General features: G+C 46.8%; 1 protein-coding gene across 2 annotated transcripts in view; it reads right to left on the bottom strand.

Annotated features, from left to right (window-relative positions):
- The window catches only part of SLC43A3 (solute carrier family 43 member 3), a 419431-nt gene that overhangs the window by 317462 nt on the left and 77065 nt on the right, over positions 1–24904 (bottom strand). For both annotated transcript variants that reach the window (XM_078674229.1, XM_078674237.1), the window contains exon 2: positions 11651–11749. The gene's annotated coding sequence lies outside the window, so the exon portion shown is untranslated. The remainder of the gene's footprint in view (positions 1–11650; positions 11750–24904) is intronic.

The following is a 24904-nucleotide window of genomic DNA, read 5'->3' as shown; positions in this document are numbered from 1 at the left end:
GCACCTAGAGTTATGCGGTGGCTTTGGGGGGCACCTAGAGTTATGCGGTGCCTTTGGGGGGGGCACCTAGAGTTATGCGGTGGCTTTGGGGGGCACCTAGAGTTATGCGGTGGCTTTGGGGGGCACCTAGAGTTATGCGGTGGCTTTGGGGGGCACCTAGAGTTATGCGGTGCCTTTGGGGGGGCACCTAGAGTTATGCGGTGGCTTTGGGGGGCACCTAGAGTTATGCGGTGGCTTTGGGGGACACCTAGAGTTATGCGGTGGGCGTCCTTCTTGGACACTGTTCCTGATTCCTTGTTGTCGGCACGGGGCTGGATTAACCATTAAGCAAATAATAAGCAGTGTTTAGGGCTTCGAGGGAAGGGAGGGGGCGGGGGCACCACAGAAATGTTCATTGTCGGATTTACCATGAACCATAGGGTGCAAAGCCGCAGATGGTGCAGCTGAGCCTATAAATACAATGGAAGTGTGCAAAAATCATCATTTACTATTATACTGTAAGTTGTGTTTCATTAAAAAAATATACATTACATTTTACAATTTATTATGGTTTATATTTTGTACTAGATATATTTGGGGGCACCGTAAGGCCTGTAAATGTCCTGTTCGCGCTATATAAAACTTTATAAATAAATAAATAAACAGAAGCAGCAGCGCCTCCATCAACAGCCGATGGGAGGGTGCAGTGACGTCAACTGTGGCAGCTGGAACAGTCTGGGGGCATAATATCAAGCAGGGCGTTACAATTATCGCCGCTTTAGCGGCAAAAAACTGCCGCTAAAACGGCGATAATGGGTTTGATAATATGCTCTTGGGAATTCCAATAGAAGCCCAGTTCACACCAGAACATGGGCTTCTATTGGAAGCTAAAGCGGCGATAATTTTAACTCTGTTTCTTGATAATATGCCCCTTAGTTCTTGGATCCATCACCTTCCTTTATTGTGGAACAAGTTGTTTGAGTCACACTTTGATGAAACGTTATTGTTCTGTAATTGAGTTTTGTGTAGCGCTTGTGTACCCGACGGTGTCTTGGCGCTGCCTTGAGTAAGGGTGCTCTGACTGGGGCTAGGTTCAATATCACCCCCTTAATTCTTAGAAGAGCCATGTTTTCAATGCTTTCCTGAAATGTAGAAGGTTCTGGGACTTTTCCAGTTCAAAGGGAAGGGAAGTCCACAGTTTAGCAACACAGGTCACAAAGCTTGTACCACCCAAGAGGCGGGTCTGAATTTGGGCACCTCGATGTTTTTCATGACCGAGGGGTGTACCAGCGGAAACACTGACTTAGGGACACTGGGCCAATATAGTGTATTGCTTTAAAGGCGATGCATAAGGCCTTATATGCAATTCTGTCTTTCTTAACCCCTTGCGTGCTTCTGTCGGCCAACGGTCGTCGCGCGCACTACCTTCGTAGTGCTGCGCACGTCTGTTGGCCAACGCGGCCCCGCCCACTCTGCTAAACTGCCACACTGTGGCGGAATTGCCGCTGCGGTTAAGCAATTAGGCAGCCAAGGCAGTTGGTTCAATGCCACGGATGTGGATTGAAATTTGGGAAGGCCGAAAATGAGACGAGCGGCAGCATTTTGTAGGGTTTGAATTTGGATACAATTTTTGACGCAATCCAATACATGATCCATTACAATAGTCAAGTTGGAACGAATTAATGCAGACATCACCAATTTTTGAAGATTAGTGCGGATAAAGGGTAACATTTTTCGCAGGCTCTTCAAAAGAAGGAAGACCGAAGAGGCCATTTGATGGTTTTCAAAGGAGAGTGTTTTTGTCAAAAATGACACCCAGATTTTTTTTTTTACTTTTCCACTGTCTGTTTCCAAAAAGTAAAATTTCAGTCATACCATAGTTTAGTATCAGGCAGTTTTCGGCCCTCCAGGTTCTAATATTTTTCATACAGAAGTGGAATTGGGAGCTGTGTGGGCCGGGTTTCCAGTGACAGACACCATAATTTGTGTGTCGTCTGCGTAGGAGACAACTGAGAAGCCAAAGCTTTTGACAAGTTTACCCAAGGGGCTGATGTAGAAATTGAACAGGGTGGGGCTTAGTGAATACCCGTGAGGAACACCGCAGGGAAGGTGCCACAATGTAGAGGCAAAGTTTTCTAGAATGAGGTATTGATTAGGGGTGGGTGGATTTTGCGTAGTCGCACTTCATCAAACCTCTGCAAAACGGTAAAAAATCTCTGCGAACACAAGGGATTGCTTGTTCCGCCCGTTCGCGATGCTTTTTCCTGTTCGCGAATGCTGTTTGCGTGCTTGGGGGGAAATATCACGCGAACACGCATTTTGAAAGCGCAGACAAGCAAAAAATTCAGCGAAGCCGCGGATCGTGGAGTTTTAGGCAATTCTGCGTTCTCCGTGGAACGCAAAATTACCCGGAATGGTATTTACCACCCAGGCCTAGTTTTGATACTCGTCTGCAAGGAAGGATGTCAGTGAGGAGAGGGCTTCGTCTCTGATACCTAGCTCCCACAAACGATTGATCAGAATGCAATGATTAACGGTATCAAATGCCGCCGACAGATCTGAAAGTATCAGGGCCGCGTTGTCGCCCTTCTGAATGACGGTCCTTATCCTCTCGGCAGCTCCTATGAGAGCCGCTTCGATGCTGGGCTGGATCCAAAAACCATGTTGTCAATCATTTAGAGGCCGTTTTCGTTAATGAAGACAGATAATTGCTGATGGAGAGCTTTGTCTAGGATTTTGGCTGGCACGGGCAAGCGGGATACAGGGCGATATTATTTGGATCAGGCGCTGATAGAGGGTCCTTTTTTAGATGGGGAGAATGGCTGCTTTCTTCCATGGTTTAGGAAATGTGCCGCTATGAATACTCTCATTAAAAATGGGTGTGAAATGAGCAGAAATAGCCTCGGTTGCAATATGCAGCACTTTGGGGGGGGGGGGCAGGGGTCGAAGTGAAATGAGTAAGTGCCTCTGTGAATACCAAAATTGTAGTAAGTTTAGGATTTTGTCTTAAGTAAGTTCTGTGAATCGGGCCCTGGGTATTCAAAAAAATTGCAGAACAGATACAGGTACATGTTAGACGGCGCTCTCGCCATTCATTGCCTTGACAGTCAGTTTTCATCATGATTAACAACTTCAGGCTCAGCAACCAGGGGAGGGGGGGGGCGAACAGGGGGAGCACAAATATTTCCAAGATAGGCATTCCATTTGGTCTATATCTGGGGCTTTTTCGGACACCCCCTAGAGACATACAGTTTTTTACCGGAACATACACCAGTCCACGTCTTGTTTTCACGAGTTGAGACCGGGAGCCTCCCTCGCTCCCCACTTTCTAGCGATATTGCGCGTAGCCACTATATGACCCAATGTTGCCCAGATTTTCTCCTTGCTACTCAAGTCTGTCGGCCCGCATATATTAAGCAGACACATCCCAGCCTCTAGATTTAGGTCTTGGCCAAGCACCTCCCCCATATACTTAAGCGCATCTATCCAGTACTTACGGATGATGGCGCAGACCCACAGAATATGTATGAACGTTGCCGTCTTCACCACAGTTTCGCCTACAGCCGGGATCTGCCCTATACCTCATCGGTGCCAAGGCTGACCCAGAATAGTGTATTCTATGGAGAATTTTTAACTGCACCAGTTTGAGCCGTGACGAGATTGCGACCTCCTGGGGGGAGGCGAGAGCCTCCGCCCAGTCTTCATCATCCATTTCTGCTATGTCGTCAGACCATTTTTCCCGCTCAAGGGGGTCGGGTGCGTGATTAACTTACTTTCGGTAGATGAGGGATATTGATTTTTGGGGCATGTAGCCATCAAGGTGACAGTCGTCCAGTGGCTTTGCTTTGAGTAGTGTCTTCCCTAGCGGGATGATTGCATACACGGCGTGTCTCATTTGGTAGTATCTAAATAATTCTGAATCTGCTAGGTCATATTCGCGTTGTAGTACAGAAAACGTCCACCACCTTGCCCTGTTTCCACACATCTCCCACCTTAGACAATCCGATAAGATCCCATTTATCAAAACCCTTGGTGTTACGTATTGTTCCCAATAGGTAGGAATCCCATAGTGGGTAGCCTGCTTGATTTTCTCGTTCCAGCCCATACTTTTGTGAGTTGTGTGCCAAATCTGGACTGAGTAGGACGTAGGTCCCATCAGTTGTAAAGCAGCGGGTCTGGAGTAGAGTGCCCTGGCATAGGAATCCCCCGGTACGAGCCATCTATCCATTTAGTATCCCGGGTCGTTCAGGCGTCTATAAGTCCCCTGGTTAATAGCTGCCAATTGTGCGGCCCAGTAGTACCTTTTGGTGTCTGAGAGTCCGATCCCGCCGTCATACCACCCCGGGCCAATTTGAGAAATGATATTCGTAGGGTCCCGTTACCCACGGGAGAGTCCTCTGTTCGCTCTCTATTGCAGCGACGAAGGTCGCTGAGACTGGAGTGGGCGAATTGTGCAAAACATATAGTAAGCGAGGTAGGGCCATCATTTTAAATAGCGCAGCCCCACCCAAGAGGGACAGTGGGAGAGATTTCCAATGTTCTACATCACTTCTAAGTCACTGCAGCAGCGGCAAGAGATTGTGGTCGTAATACATCTTGGGATCCGTAGTAATATATATGCCTGAGTATTTTAAGCCATTTACTGCCTCTGTCACGTTACAACCCCAGGGCAAGAGGGGATACCTTCCCCTTAGCATGTAGAGCACTGACTTTGACCAATTAATGGCATATCCAGAGTATCTGACAAAGGTGTGTTATATATCCAGGACTCTGTTTATCGAGGCCCTCGGTGACGCTCGGTATAGCAGGATATCATCAGCATATAGGGAAATGCGGGCTTCCCAATCTGCTGCCCATCTCAACCCTCTGATTATGGGGTCTCCACGGATCCAGCTCACCAGGGGCTCCAGTGCCAGGGAAAAAAGCAAAGGGGACAGAAGACATCCCTGTCTCGTTCCACTTCTGAGAGCGAAGATCCAAGACTTTTTATTGTTTACTACCACCTGTGCCAATGGTTCAAAATAAAGGAGTTCCACCTACCCAATAAATCCGGGGCCAAAACACATCTTCTCCAACACCCCGAAGAGATGGGGCCACTCAATGGTATCGAATGCCATTGTGGCATCCAATGACACCACTACTGCGTCTTATCTCAGCGTGTTCCCTCTCCCCAGCACCTCGTGGAGCCGATTGAGATTTAGAGAGGTATTTCTAGAGGGCATGAAGCCAGATTGGTCGGGGTGGACTTCAGCATTCAGTAGTGAGACAGGCCTATATGAAGAGCACTGGTCCCGAGGTTTACCCTCTTTATGGATCACCACTATCGGGGCGAGTCATTGATCTTGGGGAAGTCGGCCGATCTCTCGGCTGTCTTCATACATTGCTTCAAGATATGGAGCTAACTTATCAGGCTTTAATTTGTAAAGTTCTATCGGGAGGCCATTAGGGCCCATCGCCTTCCCCGACTGTAGGTTCCTGGTGGCACTTGCCACTTCCTCGATCGTGAGTTCACCGTCAGGTAGTTCTCGATCAAACACCGAGTAGTTTTGGTTGAAATGTTTTTGCAAGAAGATTGCAGAAAGTTTGACAAGCATTGATCGTCTTGTTCTGGGTAGAGTTTGACAAGAATTTCACTGTTTTAAATAGTTTCAAAAGAAATCTGCTGAGGAGAGAAATATGCTTTTTTCCTTTCTGCGCCCCTCCGCCAAAGAAACCATTTTTAAGAAGAAACCGGGGCAAACTTGGCCCAATAAAGCAATGCCCCTTTCGAGGCAGGGCAGAGGTTGGGGGACTTCGCTCTTCTCAAAATCACGACCACGGTCTGACAATCAGCAGCCTGGTAACTCCTGACTCTATGGGAAGTCAACAGGAGCCCAGCTGAGGGGTGTGACTCCAGGACAGGGTTGTGCAGTGTCAGATCACTGGGTATCTGAGGTTATAAGGGAGGGGTGTGTCAGAGTTTCCAAGCCAACCCCCACCACAGTATTTCCAGAGTATTCCAGTGCCGAAGGGCCCAATAAAGAAGCAGGCACTGCTGGAAGAAGTACAACCACGGTACCAGGAATCTGTCATGGTGCAGGGACCAGGCTCTCAGGAAGGGGGCGGTGTTTATTCAATCCATCAAACCAGGTGGGAAACAAAGGCCGGCTCTGGACTTAGAGCGCCCCAACAAGTCTTCAGGACACTTACGCTTGGTGGTTCTATTCCTGTCAGCATGTGTGCTACACAAAAAAATATCTTTTGTTTGATTTAATATACGAAACGTTTGCTCCATGTACAATAAGAATCAAGCCCACACGCTATTTCTGACTCAAATAGAAACGTCGCCGATTAATCACGATAGTGCAAATATTTGCAGCATACGCTTCTGTAGCAGCAACCATAGATTTTGCATGTGGTACCAGGCAGCCACTCATATACACAGAAAGAGTCCTTTTGTCAGCTACAATTGCTTTCGTCCTGAAGATGGTCTGAAGGACTACTGCCGAACAGACCGAAACGTCGACATTTTCCTCCATTCCCAAGATAATCTGTCATTTTGAAGTGATACATATTCTCATCTAGAGATTTGTTGCGTATAATTGATTTGGAATAGATGTATAGTCATGTATTGTTAGGATAATTTGATTGTTTGCTTCTTTCCATGACTTTATGCTGAATGTTTTATGTACTCTATTTTTCTAAACTAAAAATGTATAAAACAAGATAAATTTTCTCAATTTACTAGGTCTTCCCGTGTTTTTTCCGGTAAGATTTGTTCTTTGCATGTTTGTTGTCCATTGACACTTTGGTGTCTGTTCCATTACGACTGACTCCCTGATTTAGTTTTGAATAACTCGAAAATATTATACACCAAAAAAAAAACCTTGTAGGCCTCTTTTACCATTTATACACACATAGGGGTGTCATGTGGCCGATAGGGACTTTGTCAACATCGTTAAGTTAGCATGAGCCCAGCAGCCATGATGATGCTTTTGCGCGCGTTACTACATGGCTTTATTTTTACAAGACTCTGTTTATGCCTTTCACATGAGGACCCTCTCGCTTTGTTCATTCTCTGCCTGTTCTTGGAGTTTAGTCTGAACACTGTGAGCAAGGTCGAAAAACAATGACCGTTGTTATTCTGCTCTGCTCAGTCCCTAGCACCTAGACAATACATGCTGACACAGCTGCTGCTACTGTAAACTCGTGCTTTGATGTTACGGGGATGCATGTTTAGGTAACACACACTTGGAGAGGGAGCTTTCCAGGGAGAAGAGACATACGGTTCCTATGATGTAGATATACCATCTAGGCTCTAAGGTATGGGGTCTGCTGACAAAGCCCAGAGATCTTCTATTATATATTAAAGCTTCTTATTACCAAGGGGAGGGTGGTTAGGCTTTATAGTCCTTTAGCCACTGTCTTTATAAAATGACATCTCCCTTTATGATACATGGCCTTGCTGCAATGCTAACTGTGTTAGGTTTGTGCATTTTGCCGCAGGTTGTGGCTCGTATACTGGGTTTTAGAGCACAATAGTTAAAATAAACGTTTTGAACTATATTCGTGTCTCGATCAGTTCTTATTGTGGACATTTACGAGAGAGTGTGCGAAAAAGGTGTGTCTTGTTACAGCGATTCCTGAGAGATCCGGAGTGTTGGGTTCTGGGGTGTCTAATCATTTGCTTCTTCGTGAGTGTGTAGGAGAGCGAGTGAGACACTATAGCTAGTCAGTCCTGGGTTCATGGGAACTAAGGAGGTGGGAAGGCTTAGTCCCTATACCCCGAATTCCCATTTTCCTTCGCATTTATTTATTTTATTTATTTTGAAAGTTTTATATAGCGCGAACAAGATCTTTGCAGATATCAGAGCGCTTTACAGACGAAAGGAACAACCTGTGAGTAAGTAACAATTGGGGTGAGGAAGGTACATGTGGGAGCATAGTCAGCCAGATACAACAATAATGAAACAAGTACAAATAGTTGATAGCGTAAACACTCAGGCAGGTCATCAACACGAGTCATACAAAAATGCAAAAAAGATCAGTAAAACTGAATGGTACAGCGTCTGTAAATATCATCCCCAGTAATAATTCAAGTGTATTTAGCCATGAGGATAGCTTTTACTTCTTTCTTAAAAAGTATGGTAGAGGAGATGAGCCTGGTTTCAGGGGGGAGTGAGTTCCAGATCCTGGGTGCCATTCCAGAGAAGGAGCGTTTATACGTTTTTTCCTTACGGAATCTTTGGGGCTTTAGCAGGAGATTGTTTGTGCCTCTAGTGTTTCTAGAGCCACCGGAAATCATCAGCTTCTGGGCGAGATATCCGGGAGAGCTCAGGTGGACAGCCTTGTGCGTGATGCAGGCGATTTTCAGATGTATTCTGGCTTCAAAAGGCAGCCAGTTCAGGGCTCTCAGGTCAGGAGAAATGTGTGAGTGTTTTTTTGATCCGGTGATGAGTCTCGCTGCGGCGTTTAGAGAAGCTCTTATGGGTGCTGTGGTAGTTAGGGGGAGACCATAGAGGGCGATGCTGCCGTAGTCTATTCGAGGGATGACTAGAGCTTGTACCGCAGTTTGGAAATCTTTGGCTGGAAGGAAGGGTTTGATTTTCCTTAAGATATTAATCTGGTAGTTCGCCCCCTTAGTTGCTTTGTTGATGTGTTCCTGCATGTTGAGGTTGGTGTCAAGTGTTATGCCTAGAGATTTTGCTGAGTCCACGATGGTGGGATGCACATTGAGTGCGGTTAGGTGTTTAAGCCAGATTTGAGTGGTAGTGATCTTCGCAGGAGGTGAGATCAAGAGGAACTCTGTTTTAAGAGCATTGAGTTTGAGATGATTAGCGGCCAGCCAGGATTGGGTGCTTCTGATCGTTGAATTCAAGAGCATAATGTCTTTGGGTGATTGTAATTTGAGATAAAGTTGGGTGTCATCAGCGTACATGTGGAATTGAACATTGGATGCTTGTAGCAAGGTGGTGAGAGGTTCCATCACTAGGTTAAACAAAGTTGGGGATAGGGAGGATCCTTGTGGGACGCCTAGCGATACCGGTATTGGAGAAGACATCAAGTTGTTACTCTTGAATTTCTGCGTTCTGTTGTGTAGAAAGGACGTGAACCACTTGAGCACAGTTCCAGATATACCCATTCTTGTGTGTAAGAGCTCGAGTAAGTTCTCATGTTTGACGGTGTCAAATGCAGAAGAGAGATCAAGAAGGATAAGGAGGCATGTATCGTTTTGATCCAGGATTTGGAGGGCGTCGTCAATTATGTGAATCATAGCAGTTTCTGTACTGTGGTCCGCTCTGAAGCCTGATTGATGAGGGTTAAGTAGATCAAACTGATTAATGTGTCTAGTCAATTGAGTTTGTGCGCATTTTTCCAGCAATTTGGCAAGAGTCGGAATATTGGTAATGGGACGGTAATTATTTAGATCAGAGGGGTCGGCTGTAGGTTTCTTTAGTAGAGGTGTGACTTGTCCAACTTTGAGGGAGTCGGGGATGGTCCCTTGTTGCAGTGAGCTGTTGATAATTTTAGTCCAGAGTGGAAGGAGCGACGGGGTAAGGTATTTGACCGCGTTGGCAGGAAGGGGGTCCGTGAGGTGGTTGGCTGGTTTCACAGTTCTGAGCAGTCTACCAATTTCTTCTTCCGAGTAGGTGGCAAAGGATGACCATGTAGCATGGTTTTTTAGTTCAGTGGGTGCTGTGCAGAGGGGTTTGGGGCAGAGACTTACGTCAATGAGGAGATCTTTCTTTATGTTGTCTGTTTTTTGGATAAAGAAAGAAGCGAAGTCTTCGCAGGAGGGTGCTTCGCCCAGGGTGCTGAGTGGTTGGGGTTGCTCCTTGGATTGTGTTCTGATTAGCTCAAACAGCTTTCTCGGACGATTTTTGGCTTGGTCGAGCTGACGGCTGAAGAAATCTGATTTTGAGCGTTTTATTTTCCTGAAGTAGGCATTTCTCTTTTTCTTCAGCGTTTTTAAGTTCAGTGTGGAGGGAGCTGATCTCCAAGTGCGCTCTGCCATTCGCATGTCCCGTCTATCGTCATTGAGACTCCCGTCGTACCAAGGATTGGACATTTTTGTGGATGCTCTTTTTAGCTGCATAGCTGCAGCTTCGTTAACTATGGAGGTCATGGCGTTGAGATAGTGATCCGTCAAGTATTGGACATCCGTAACGCCCGTAGGAGGAAGTAATATATTGCAGCTGTTGGGGGGTAGAGAGTTTGGGTTGAGTTTTTTCAGGTCTCTTTTCCAGACTTTGGGCTTGATGGATTGAACCGGGTTAGATTTGACTTTTTCGTTGATGAAGAACGTGACAGATCTGACCAGTCACAGGGTTGGATAGATTCGAGTTGGATAGAGTCCTCTTTGGAGATGATGAGGTCGATGATAGAGCCTTTCTCGTGGGTCGGGCTGTTGCATATTTGGGTGAGGTCAAGGGCGTCGAGGAAGTTTTTAAGACTATTTACCACCGCGTCATTATGATCGTTCCAGTGAAGGTTAGTTCTGTGTATGTGGCGAATCTTCAACATGGCGTCAACAAAGTTGGGTCTGGTACTTATACACAAGACCTCTTGTGTGTGTATACAATACCCTATCACCAGTTTCCGGAGACGCCAGTGGTGTGAGGGCTTAGCCTCCTATATTTTTTTTTTTGCAGAGTTTTATATAGCACGAACTAGACCCGAACTGAATCAGGTATCAGAGCGCTTTACATAGCACCAGTTACGTTACATGAGGACACACATTCATTTTAGGCACGGGGAGATTAAGTGATTTGCCCAGAATCACAGGAGTTTTTTTTTGGCGTCGTTACCGAGACTCGAACCCAGATCCCCAGGTCCGAGGTCGAGCGCCCTAGCCGTTAGGCCAACCCCTCTCCCCTATCATATTTGATATTAATAGGTTTTTCAAGCTTGGGTTTTAAAAGGTTTTCCTTTGAAATTTTGACCTGCTTTTGTGCTACCGTTCATTAGTTCCTTATAATGCTCTTCTTATGGCGGTGGCTATTGCGGCCCGAACCGCACCGCGGTCATGGATTATTTGACGCAGAATGGAGTCTCTAATGGAGGGACAGATTTCAATTTTGTTGTCGAGGCGGAGGCAGCATACTGCTTCGAGGTTTTCTACTCTTGCGTTACCTTTCCGGCAGTGGATGGGAATGACAATTTTTTTCACGAATATACTGCCTCCGCGGTCTGTCGAGATTACCACCCATATCGATCACTTGAAGTTCCGTTGACAGCTTGGCAGCAGACCATATGGTTTAATGGCGCCCTACCTCAGCCTGTTTCTACCCACCACCCTGTATTTCATGCTCATACCTAGTATCTTCTATAGCTTCTAGAGCCTAGAACCTAGCACTTATAACTTAGCGCTTAGAAGTTAGCACTTTCTGCTCAGTACTTGAAACCTAGCGCTTTTAACCTATTGCTTAAAACCTGGGCTTAGAACCTAGTGGTTTGAATTTAACACTTTAAACTTAGCACTTAGAACCTAGCGCTTTGGCCATATTACTTAGAACCCTCTTTGCCTGTATAAATATTCTTTCCCTTACAAGTCCTTACCCTCTTACCCTTGTGTATTTTGGTAACCAGAGCCCCCTGTAGTGGTAGAACGGGGTGCAGAGGGCAGTGCTGCAGACACAGACAAGTCCCCCCAGAAATAACCGACCCGGGATTCCTAAAAAGGCTCCTTTACCTTTTCAAGTGCGCGCACTTGGGAGTTCAGGGGAGCATCGTCTGCTCTGCACTTCTTAAAGTGCCAGCGCCTGGTCCTTTGAGTGCACGGCACCGAAATCTGTAAAAGAAAAAAAAACAACACTTTACTCAGGTAACACAAGAACGCACATCTATTTAGAGGCACCGAGGGAGTGTGTTGACTGATGGAGAACATCAGTCACCAGACTCCCCTCGAGGCTGAAACGCAGGCAGTATATGTACACATCTCCAAGGTCAGAGGTCATCGGCCTCCCTGCAAGAGGTCTGTTCAAAGTAAATCTTAATTTAAGCAAGGCTCCTGCAATGAGAAACTGTTTCAGAATCCCAAAACACCGGAGAAGTAAAATGCTCAGCAGTTTAGCCTTGTACAGCGATATGTGGGAAGCAAAGTGTGGGGACAGCGACTGCCTCAACGTGTGGGGACATCGACTGCCTCAACATGTGGGGACAGCGAATGTCTCAAAGTGTGGGGACAGCGAATGTCTCAACGTGTGGGGACAGCGAATGTCTCAAAGTGTGGGGACAGCGAATGTCTCAACATGTGGGGACAGCGAATGTCTCAACGTGTGGGGACAGCAAATGTCTCAACATGTGGGGACAGCGAATGTCTCAAAGTGTGGGGACAGCGAATGTCTCAAAGTGTGGGGACAGCGAATGTCTCAACATGTGGGGACAGCGAATGTCTCAACATGTGGGGACAGCGAATGTCTCAAAGTGTGGGGACAGCGAATGTCTCAACATGTGGGGACAGCGAATGTCTCAAAGTGTGGGGACAGCGAATGTCTCAACGTGTGGGGACAGCGAATGTCTCAACATGTGGGGACAGCGAATGTCTCAAAGTGTGGGGACAGCGAATGTCTCAAAGTGTGAGGACAGCGAATGTCTCAAAGTGTGGGGACAGCGAATGTCTCAACATGTGGGGACAGCGAATGTCTCAAAGTGTGGGGACAGCGAATGTCTCAAAGTGTGGGGACAGCGAATGTCTCAACATGTGGGGACAGCGAATGTCTCAACATGTGGGGACAGCGAATGTCTCAAAGTGTGGGGACAGCGAATGTCTCAACATGTGGGGACAGCGAATGTCTCAAAGTGTGGGGACAGCGAATGTCTCAACGTGTGGGGACAGCGAATGTCTCAAAGTGTGGGGACAGCGAATGTCTCAACGTGTGGGGACAGCGAATGTCTCAAAGTGTGGGGACAGCGAATGTCTCAACGTGTGGGGACAGCGAATGTCTCAACATGTGGGGGCAGTGAATGTCTCAACGTGTGGGGACAGCGAATGTCTCAACTTGTGGGGACATCGAATGCCTCAATGTGTGGGGGCAGCGAATGTCTCAAAGTGTGGGGACAGCGACTGCCTCAACGTGTGGGAATATCGACTGCCTGAACGTGTGGGGACAGCGAATGTCTCAACGTGTGGTGACAGCAAATGTCTCAACGCATGGGCAGCGAATGTCTCAACGTGTGGGGGCAGCGAATGTCTCAAAGTGTGGTGACAGCAAATTTTTTATTTATTTTATTTTATTTTTATTTTTAGTGTTTTTTATAGCGCGAACATGACCCTGCACAGGGTATCAGAGCGCTTTACAATACCATATAAACAACATTCTTAACTTTACATGTTACTAGCCATAGGTGATTACGTATTAGCAAATCCGTAAGAGCTAACATAACCAAAAAGTTCACATATAGATTTCTATAAAGTCTTTGGAACTAAATGAGATAAAAACTAGAATAACATTTCAACCTAGTACAGTGAGTTGCTTGTGTGGAAATTCTACCAGCCAGGCCGAATGAAATAAAAGAAGTACAGTTATAAGGATTTAAGGGAGAAATTTCCTCATATAAAACGATTTTGCTTCCTTTTTAAATTTTGCGATGGTTGGAATTCTTCTCAACTCCGGGGGGAGGGCGTTCCAAATTCTCGGTGCCGCCCCTGAGAATGCTCGGTCATAAGTTCTTTTCTTATGGAAGCGCGCCGGTTTCAGTAGTAGATCAGCATTGCTCCTGGAGGAACGGGACCCTCCCGACAACGTGAGTTTCTTGGCGAGGTAGACTGGATATTTGTTGTGAATTGCTTTGTGTGTGACACATGCCAGCTTGAACTGGATTCGTGCTTCGAAAGGAAGCCAGTTGAGAGCTTTCAAGTGGGGGGAGATATGGTCAAATTTTTTGGATCCCGCTATGAGTCTTGTGGCTGCATTAAGGCATGCTTTCAGTGGGGCTGTTGAGATCTTAGGGAGCCCGGCTAAGGTTGTGCAACCGTATTCAATCCTTGAGATGACCAATGCCTGAACTGCTGTTTTGAGGTCTGTTTTGTTTAAGAAAGGCTTTAGTTTTCTTAAGTAGCTTAAGTGGAACCTGGCGTTTTTTGCCATTGTGTTGATATGTACAGACATATTAAGGTTTTTGTCCAGAATGATACCCAGAGATTTAGTTGACTCCACAATCTTCGGAGTGCACTTTAGAGCTGTGATGAGGTTGGACCATTCAGCAATCAATGTTTTGCTTTTTTTAGGAGTAATCAGGAGGAATTCCGTTTTTTGAGGATTAAGTTTTAGGTGGTTCTTGGTTAGCCATAGAAGTGTTCTTGCTAGAGCAATGTTCATTGTCTTTAAATCTTCAGTCGACGCAACCTTAATGTACAGCTGAGTGTCATCAGCATACATATGGTAAGCAATGTTAGCATTTTGAAGTATTTCCGTAAGAGGTTCTACGTATAGATTGAAAAGTGATGGAGATAGCGTTGAGCCTTGAGGAACTCCTATAGTATTGTCAGTTGCATTTGAAAGGGTTTGATTGACCATTATTTTTTGTGATCTATTCTCCAGAAAGGAGCTGAACCAGGATAGCACTGTCCCCTCGAATCCCATCCTGTTTTTAAGTCGATCGAGGATATAGGCATGGTTCACCGTGTCGAAAGCTGACGACAGGTCCAATAAGATTAGGAGGCATGTTTTATTCTGGTCCAGAGCCAGTAAAGCGTCATCTACTATGTGCAGAATCGCAGTTTCTGTACTGTGATTTGGACGGAAACCGGATTGGCAGTCATTTAGAAGCTTGAATTTAGAGATGTGTAGGCTCAATTGATGTTGGACACATTTTTCCAGAATTTTGGCCAACATGGGAATATTGGTTACCGGTCTAAAGTTGTTCGCATCCAAAGGGTTCTCAGTCGTTTTTTTTAGGAGTGGGATGACTTGTCCTGTTTTTAAGCAGGCTGGTATTTGACCTTGAGACAACGAGGCATTAATGATCTTGGACCAGGCCGGGATTAGCAGGTGATTTATGGAGGACCAGCATTTCGCCGGAAGGGGATCATTGTAATGATTGTTAGGTTTCGAGGTCGCCATGATTTTTGAAATGTCTAATTCGCTGACCTGTGTAAAATCTGACCATCTCGCACTGTTTTTGGGTTCGGCTGATTCTGGTTCCTCCGGCACCTTATCTCCCCAGTCCTTCACCAATTCAATGTCATCCGCCGCTTTTTTGAGTTCCCTCTCCAATGAGTTGGCTTTGTTTGTAAAGAAGATCGAGAAGTCTTCGCTGTTTAAGCAAGTTTTGGCAAGGACTGGAGCTATTTTGGCCGCCTTGTTAGATTGATCTTTAAGTAGATCGAATAGTTTCCTTGGTCTATTAACTGCATTGTCCAGTTCTTTCCTGAAGAATTCTTTTTTAGATTTAATAATGCTTTTATTATACGCTTTCCTGGATTGTCTCAGTAAGGTTAGCTGGGGTGAGGAGGGGTGTTGTCGCCATTTACGTTCAGCTGATCTCAGTGACCTTCTTTCTTCATTTAGGGCTCCGTTGAACCATGGGTTTTTGTCTTTGTCTGAGAATCTTTTTAGTTTTAGCGGGGCTATGTCCTCAATGATGCTGGACATTGTTTCGTTGTAATGTAGCGTGAGGTCGTTGACGTCCTCCATGCTCATGGGTGGCTGCAGATCAATATTGCATCGTGCCGCTAGGTTTTCCATATTAATTTCTCTGGTGTCCCTAGACCATTTTTTAGGTTTAATAGTTTGTGTAGATGATTTAGATTTTCTGAGGAGGATTTCGAAGGTAATTATGTGGTGGTCCGACCAGTCGCAGGGTGTGATTGCAATGTTCTCAATAGATTTCTCTTTAGCTATGATCCAATCAAGAATAGATCCTTTATTGTGGGTGGGGAGATGACATCCTTGGACTAAGGATTGGCTATCCAGGAAGGATTTTAATAGGGTGATTTGATTGTCATCATGATCTTCCCAATGCATGTTGAAGTCTCCTAAGAATATATCGCTCGTCTGCAGATTAGAGTTAGAAGTTATGATTTCTATCAACTGGTCTGTGAATTTGGTCTTAGTACCCGGGGGGTGGTATAAGGCATGTAGTTTACAGTTCATGTTATTTGCTGCTCTTAAGGACATGCCTAGATATTCACACGACTCTAAAGGCTCAGCTTGTATTTTTGTTATGGAAATGTCAGATTTATGTATACAAGCGATGCCACCACCTTTTCTGATGATTCTGTCCTGCCTCAAAATCTGGTAGTTAGGGGGGACCAGTAGGTCTAGGCAAATGTCTCAACGCATGGGCAGCAAATGTCTCAACGCATGGGGCAGCAAATGTCTCAATGCGTGGGGACAGCGAATGTCTCTTAGTGTGGGGGCAGCGAATGTTTTAACGCATGGGGACAGCGAATGTCTCAAGGCGTGGGGACAGCGAATGTCTCAACGTGTGGGGACAGCGAATGCCTCAACGTGTGGGGACAGCGAATGCCTCAACGTGTGGGGGCAGTGAATGTCTCAACGTGTGGGGGCAGCGAATGTCTCAACGTGTGGGGGCAGCGAATGTCTCAACGTGTGGGGGCAGTGACTGCCTCAACGTGTGGGGGCAGCGAATGCCTCAACGTGTGGGGACAGCAAATGCCTCAACGTGTGGGGACAGCAAATGCCTCAACTTGTGGGGACAGCAAATGCCTCAACGTGTGGGGACAGCAAATGTCTCAATGTGTGGGGGCAGCGAATGTCTCAAAGTGTGGTGACAGCAAATGTCTCAATGCATGGGCAGCAAATGTCTCAACGTGTGGGGACAGCGAATGTCTCAACGTGTGGGGGCAGCGAATGTCTCAACGTGTGGGGTCAGCGAATGTCTCAACGTGTGGGGTCAGCGAATGTCTCAACGTGTGGGGGCAGCGAATGTCTCAAAGTGTGGTGACAGCAAATGTCTCAAAGTGTGGGGGCAGCAAATGTCTCAACGCATGGGCAGCGAATGTCTCAGCGTGTGGGGGCAGCGAATGTCTCAAAGTGTGATGACAGCAAATGTCTCAATACATGGGCAGCAAATGTCTCAACGCATGGGGCAGCAAATGTCTCAATGCGTGGGGACAGCGAATGTCTCTTAGTGTGGGGGCAGCGAATGGTTTAACGCATGGGGACAGCGAATGTCTCAACGTGTGGGGGCAGCAAATGTCTCTTAGTGTGGGGGCAGCGAATGGTTTAACGCATGGGGACAGCGAATGTCTCAACGTGTGGGGGCAGCAAATGTCTCTTAGTGTGGGGGCAGCGAATGGTTTAACGCATGGGGACAGCGAATGTCTCAACATGTGGGGGCAGCAAATGTCTCCAAGTGTGGGGACAGCAAATGTCTCAACGTGTGGGGACAGCAAATGTCTCAACGTGTGGGGACAGCAAATGTCTCAACGTGTGGGTACAGCGAATGTCTCAACGTGTGGGGGCAGCGAATGTCTCAACGTTTGGGCAGCAAATGTCTCAACACAAGGGGCAGCAAATGTCTCAACACAAGGGGCAGCAAATGTCTCAACGTGTGGGGACAGCAAATGTCTCAACGTGTGGGGACAGCAAATGTCTCAACGTGTGGGGACAGCAAATGTCTCAACGTGTGGGTACAGCGAATGTCTCAACGTGTGGGGGCAGCGAATGTCTCAACGTTTGGGCAGCAAATGTCTCAACACAAGGGGCAGCAAATGTCTCAACGCATGGGTCAGAAAATGTCTCAACGCGTGGGGACAACGAATGTCTCAAAGAGTGGGGATAGCGAATGTCTCAAAGTGTGGGGGCAGCAAATGTCTCAAAGTGTGGGGGCAGCAAATGCCTCAACGTATGGGCAGCAAATGTCTCAACACATGGGGCAGTAAATGTCTCAACGCATGGGGCAGAAAATGTCTCAACGCGTGGGGACAACGAATGTCTCAAAGTGTGGGGATAGCGAATGTCTCAAAGTGTGGGGGCAGCAAATGTCTCAAAGTGTGGGGGCAGCAAATGTCTCAACACAAGGGGCAGCAAATGTCTCAACGCATGGGTCAGAAAATGTCTCAACGCGTGGGGACAACGAATGTCTCAAAGTGTGGGGATAGCGAATGTCTCAAAGTGTGGGGGCAGCAAATGTCTCAAAGTGTGGGGGCAGCAAATGTCTCAAAGTGTGGGGGCAGCAAATGCCTCAACGTATGGGCAGCAAATGTCTCAACACATGGGGCAGTAAATGTCTCAACGCATGGGGCAGCAAATGTTTTAACGCGTGGGGACAGCAAATTTCTCAACGTGTGAGGATAGCGAATGTCTCAACGTGTGAGAACAGCAAATGTCTCAACGTGTGGGTACAGCGAATGTCTCAACGTGTGGGGGCAGCGAATGTCTCAACGTTTGGGCAGCAAATGTCTCAACACAAGGGGCAGCAAATGTCTCAACGCATGGGTCAGAAAATGTCTCAACGCGTGGGGACAACGAATGTCTCAAAGAGTGGGGATAGCGAATGTCTCAAAGTGTGGGGGCAGCAAATGTCTCAAAGTGTGGGGGCAGCAAATGCCTCAACGTATGGGCAGCAAATGTCTCAACACATGGGGCAGTAAATGTCTCAACGCATGGGGCAGAAAATGTCTCAACGCGTGGGGACAACGAATGTCTCAAAGTGTGGGGATAGCGAATGTCTCAAAGTGTGGGGGCAGCAAATGTCTCAAAGTGTGGGGGCAGCAAATGTCTCAACACAAGGGGCAGCAAATGTCTCAACGCATGGGTCAGAAAATGTCTCAACGCGTGGGGACAACGAATGTCTCAAAGTGTGGGGATAGCGAATGTCTCAAAGTGTGGGGGCAGCAAATGTCTCAAAGTGTGGGGGCAGCAAATGTCTCAAAGTGTGGGGGCAGCAAATGCCTCAACGTATGGGCAGCAAATGTCTCAACACATGGGGCAGTAAATGTCTCAACGCGTGGGGACAGCGAATGTCTCAAAGTGTGGGGACAGCGAATGTCTCAAAGTGTGGGGACAGCGAATGTCTCAAAGTGTGGGGACAGCGAATGTCTCAAAGTGTGGGGACAGCGAATGTCTCAAAGTGTGGGGACAGCGAATGTCTCAAAGTGTGGGGACAGCGAATGTCTCAAAGTGTGGGGGCAGCAAATGTCTCAAAGTGTGGGGGCAGCGAATGTCTCAAAGTGTGGGGGCAGCGAATGTCGCAACGCATGGGCAGCGAATGTCTCAAGGCGTGGGGACAGCGAATGTCTCAACGCGCGGGGACAGCGAATGGGTCAACGTGTGGGGGCAGCGAATGTTTCAACGCGTGGGGAGAGTGAACGTCTCAACATGTGAGGACAGCGAATGTCTCAATGTGTGGGGGCAGCGAATGTCTGAATGCGTGGGGATAGGGAATGTCTTAAAGTGTGACGATAGCGGATGTCTCAATGTGTGAGACAGCGAATGTTTTTATGTGTGGGGACAGCAAATGTCTCAACGTGTGGGGGCAGCGAATGTTTTAACGCGTGGGGACAGCAAATTTCTCAACGTGTGAGGATAGCGAATGTCTCAACGTGTGAGAACAGCAAATGTCTCAACGTGTGGGGACAGCGAATGTCTCAACGTGTGAGAACAGCAAATGTCTCAACGTGTGGGGACAGCGAATGTCTCAACGTGTGGGGACAGCGAATGTCTCAACGTGTGGGGACAGCGAATGTCTCAATGCGTGAGAACAGCAAATGTCTCAACGTGTGGGGACAGCGAATGTCTCAACGTGTGGGGACAGCGAATGTCTCAACGTGTGAGGATAGCGAATGTCTCAACGTGTGAGAACAGCAAATGTCTCAACGTTTGGGGACAGCGAATGTCTCAATGCGTGGGGACAGGTAATGTCTCAAAACAGAAACTACTATTTTATGTTCTTTCAGGGTGGACAGGGATGAAGAGTGACCTGCAGAGAGATTCTTGTTGTTGAAAAGAGGAGCACTGGTGTAAAGATCATCTGCGCGCGTGCACACAGACGCATGCGTGCACACAGACACATGCGTGCACACAGACACATGCATGCACACAGACGCATGCGTGCACACAGACACATGCATGCACAGGCACCCACACACACATGCACACAGACGCATGCGTGCACACAGACGCATGCGTGCACACAGACACATGCATGCACACAGACGCATGCGTGCACACAGACACATGCATGCACACAGACGCATGCGTGCACACAGACGCATGCGTGCACACAGACACATGCATGCACAGGCACCCACACACACATGCACACACACACAGACGCACATGCATGCTCACAGACACACACATGCACAGGCACACACACACGTGCACACACAGACGCACACGCACACAAACACACTTTATTTTCTTCTCATCATGGGCACTGCAGTGTTGTTCAATTATCTTCCACACTAGTGACCCTGGATTTACAGGACACAGGTTACCATGTCCTGAAAAGGAAGGCAGTCAGAGGTTTGTGAGGACTGCAGTTCAGAGAATCTGGTCAGCCTGTCCTCAGGCTGTTCACGTAGGCACTTGTGCCCACGGTTCCTTGTTTAGGTCGAGTATCAGCGCGCATGCGCGACTGCAAGACCTGTTGTAATCACTAAAAAGACTGATCCCGCCTGCTACTTACCATAGGGTGGCCCCAGCGTCGCTCCTCTTCCCTGCTTCCTAATTGGTTTGGGCACCCGAAACGCCATTTTCGTTTATAGGTGAAGAGCACCGCTCAAGTACAGACTAATTTGCTTGACTAGCGCCCCTCGGCTGATGCAGGCATGGTGTATTCCATTTGCCGGTTGCATTTTATCTGTCTGCCCCTTCAGCCCTATCGCTTGTTTTCTCCCGTTGGTTTCAGTGATCGCTTTACACACTCCATTGCATTTTTGTATTTTTTTAAAATTATAACTGTGAATGTGGCCGCAGTTCAATGTAATTAGCGGCACGCACTTAAACGCGCGGTTCGTGCGATGTTCTTTAATCATTATTTACATTAGGCACTCCTTTCTATTAAAATAAGGTGTGCATGCGTGTTTCACAGGGATGGGTCGCTGCTCCGATCAACATGCCTGCAGCTGCTAGTGTCTTCTGAGCCCTGCTCGTCGCCGCCACATCCCTCCATGCGTTGCCCTCCCCGGTTGTATGTCAATACAACGCTGGCTTTTACCCCGCATGCCATTACAACGCGGGGATTACAACGAATGTTGTTACAACGACTTTTGCTGGAGGGCACTGGATAGTGGAATAGTTTAATTTTCTATTCCAACTCCAGCCCACGTTGACAGTAGGGAAGGTGTTGGATAGAAAATGAAACTATTCCCTATCCAACAGAGCACTCCAGCGAAAGTCGTTGTAACGACTTTCGTTGTAATCCCCGCGTTGTAATGGCAGTGCGGGGTAATCCCCGCGTTGTTTTGGCAGTTCTCCCCCTCCCCAACACCACCTCCTGTCGCTGCTTCTATCAACATGTCTGCAGCTGCGCGCTGCACTCACTGCTGGGTCATATGGACTCCTGGGTAGCACAAGGACACGATAATGTTCTGTGGCAAACAGGGGCTCTGCAATATTGGCTGACTCCTAATAGTGTGCGGGCCATGGTTCACGAGTGACGTACAGGACAAATAATACAAGCGCACAAGGACACAAAAACACAACTTCAATATCCCAGAGCATTTAGAGAGACCACTTATCACCAAAGCAGAAACATTATTTTTCTCTGCGGTGCTGGAACCTGCCTGTCAGTACGCTCCATCCGTTTTATGTTAAATACAGCAAAACGTCTGTGTTCTTCACATTTTGTGAGTTTCTACTTTCATTTTGTAACTGCAGTGTCCCTTCAGTGTTGCTGTGGATTCGGCCTCGGAAGCTACAGTTACAGGAGTAGGCTGGCACGAGCCTCCGAGATGTTGCTTTTCACCCGTGGGAAAAAACACGTAACACCAGTGTCCACGATTACAGGAACCAGGAGTGCACGAAAGCTGTGGTAAGCGTCAGCAGCAAAGCCTCCAGCCAGGAACACTCCCTGTGTGGGAGCCGTTCAAGAGTGGCTACCAGGGCCAGTCCTAGGATTTTTAGGGGCCCTGGGCAAAAGGGAATGTGGGAGGCCCCTGAAATCTACATAAGTGACACCTTCTGATCTCGGGGAAGCTGCTTTGTGCAGACTCCACTTGGGCCGCTGCTCCTCTTCTCAGCCACCCCAAGCAACTCTTGTAAAGCCCATTTCGAACTGAAGGTGTGAGAATTGCTTGGGGGCTGAGTTAAACCTGTGTGGGCTAAAGTGCTGACATTGGGCGCCCTGCCGAGTCTCTGAACTGGCTGCCTGAGAGGTGTACCCTCCCCTAGGCCTTCCCACACCATCCCTTAGAGGCCCCAGGAGGGGGCCCCCTCCCATGGGCCCTTTTGTGAAGCATTTCTTTCACTCTGATCGGAAGACATAGACGAGGACTAGTGGGGTGCTAATTGCCATTGTGGGGGGCCCCATCCTGGCAAGCAGGTGCGAGGCCCTGGGCAGCTGCCCACACTGCCCATGCCTAGCGCCGGCCCTGGTGGCTACACACTACCAGAATTTTAAAGCCAAAAACCGGGACATTTCACAAAAATAGAAGGAGGACTATAATTGTACGTCAAGCGAGCGCACAGCGCTCCTCAGCAGAGAATTACAAAACAGGCAGTAAGAACATTCATAAGATGCTATTTTTAAACCCAGTGGCTTGCCTGTGAATTAAATTGCTATCTTGGAACAACTGCTAACTATCCCTGCTTTGTAAAACATAAAAAACACCTCCCCTGTTTTTAGTCGAGCCTCTCCAAAGACCGGGACATGAGCTAAATATCTCGATTATGCCTGGACAGCTGGTGAAAAACGGGGATCGTCCTGGCAAATCCAGGACGCCTGGTCACCCTACTTCACACCCTCGGCAATGCCGTGTAGTGCACATATGGTTCCAGGCACACTCCTTGCACGCGCCCAGTTGGTGCTCGATCCGCTTCTAAGCTCTAGATGGGTTGACTGCCGCGGGGCTATATCCCTCATGACCGAGCCAACCATGAAAGCATGTCTAGGTGTAAGCTTTAGGGCACAACCCCAAACAGGAACATCTTAAGGATTTTTGGGAACCCTATGCTAAATGTATTTTGGGGCCCCTGTTCAGAACAGCTTTGAATTTATGATTTACAATCCTAATTAGTGTAAACCTATGTTGAACACATAATCTCACTAGGTTAAAAATACAATATAAAAACAGAATACTGTGGCAATTAAGCAATGGGTATTATGTTTTTATATTGTATTTTTCATCTAGTGAGATTATGTGTTCAACATAGGTTTAGACTAATTAGGATTGTGTTAATACACTTATTTTTAATTGATTTATGCAATGATATGATCACAACTTTGAATATTTATCATTACATTTTGCATCTTTTATAGTTTGGTCGTTACATTGTTTCTATTTTTAGTTTAGTCCATATGAGGGATGTTATTTATTACATTGCCTAGAAATTTATTTTTCATTGTGTATTACCCTGTCATAGGAAGTATGGGCCCGATTCACAGAATGAACTTAAGACTCAATCCTAAACTTACTACTATTTTGGTATTCACAGAATGCACTTACGACTTTTGGCATTCACAGAAGTTAGGATTTTATCTTAAGTTCGTCTTAAAACAGACTTAAGTTACGATTTTGTCTTAAGTCTGTCTTAAGGCAAACTTAAAACAAAATCCTATCTTCTGTGAATACCAAAAGTAGTAAGTGCATTCTGTGAATGCCAAAAGTAGTAAGTGCATTCTGTGAATGCCAAAAGTAGTAAGTGCATTCTGTGAATACCAAAAGTAGTAAGTTTAGGATTGAGTCTTAAGTTCATTCTGTGAATCGGGCCCATCATCCTCAATCTAACAGGGGGTCCTTGTAACTCACATTTATTTATTTATTTATTTATTTATGAGTTTGTATAGCGCTTGAATCACTCCGGCAGGAGTATCTCTGCGCTTTTGACCGGTAATCAGAGACATACAGTTGGGAGGAGTATTAGATTTCATTTTTAAACAGAACACATGACACGCTAGCACAATACACATCCCGCTTCAGCCTTCTCAGGTACCGTGATGCTGCGTGTGTCTGAAATGCACGTCCACACTGAGAACAGTGCAGCTCTGTGAAGTTTTTATAATGGAAGTATTGCTTGCATAGTTACGGATTATTGATCTTTCCATATCTCGTGAGTTTTTTTTTAACACTAAGCCTTTGTGTACTTTTCTTGCAAGAGTTTGGTTTGGTCGCCAGCAATCAACTGGCATTGTGTATTCAAGTTCGTACTGAAGCTAACTATTTCGTGATAGTGACTCTGAACTGTTTCATGACAAAAACTTGATTGTATTTTGTACTCAATGGATCCCTGTATGGCTTTTATAGAGATCAGCTTTGAAACAGCCTTGCGCCGGTAACTCGTGAGCATTTTGTATCTTGTGTATATAGGTCTTGGACCATTCTCATGACTGACTCCCAACAAACTACACTTGTAGGCAGCAACTAGCTCACAAATCTTGATTTTCAAGAAGACACCCCACCTGCCCACAATACTCGGGTTGTCATTGTTTTGGTAAAAATGACATGTAGTTTATGGGAAACAAAACTACGTATAGGAGTTTGTGACTTCTATGACCCTCCCCCGCCTCTTCTTATTTGTCCGATTCTTCCTCCATCATTTTAGTGACTATTGCCCATTTCCATCCACTCTTACCTTAACACCTGAAGCACTCCAACGTGAACAAAAACGTCACTGTGTGAGGAGGGAGGCAGGACCTTGGGGGGGCGCGGCCTCGTACAAGAAGTACACTTTTGAGCCCCACCCACCCCCAAGATACCTCCCCCCCAAAAAAGTTGCAGAGGCTGGTGCTGGTATTAACACCCTTAATGGACGTCGGCAGTTGATGGTGGTCTCAATACACACAATTGTGGTGCACTGTGTTTGTGCTTTCA

Source organism: Lissotriton helveticus, chromosome 1_1, assembly GCF_964261635.1.
Source record: "Lissotriton helveticus chromosome 1_1, aLisHel1.1, whole genome shotgun sequence".
NCBI classification, from domain to species: domain Eukaryota; kingdom Metazoa; phylum Chordata; class Amphibia; order Caudata; family Salamandridae; genus Lissotriton; species Lissotriton helveticus.
Note: the sequence above shows the minus strand (reverse complement) of the source record. Positions and strands in the feature narration are given on the sequence as shown.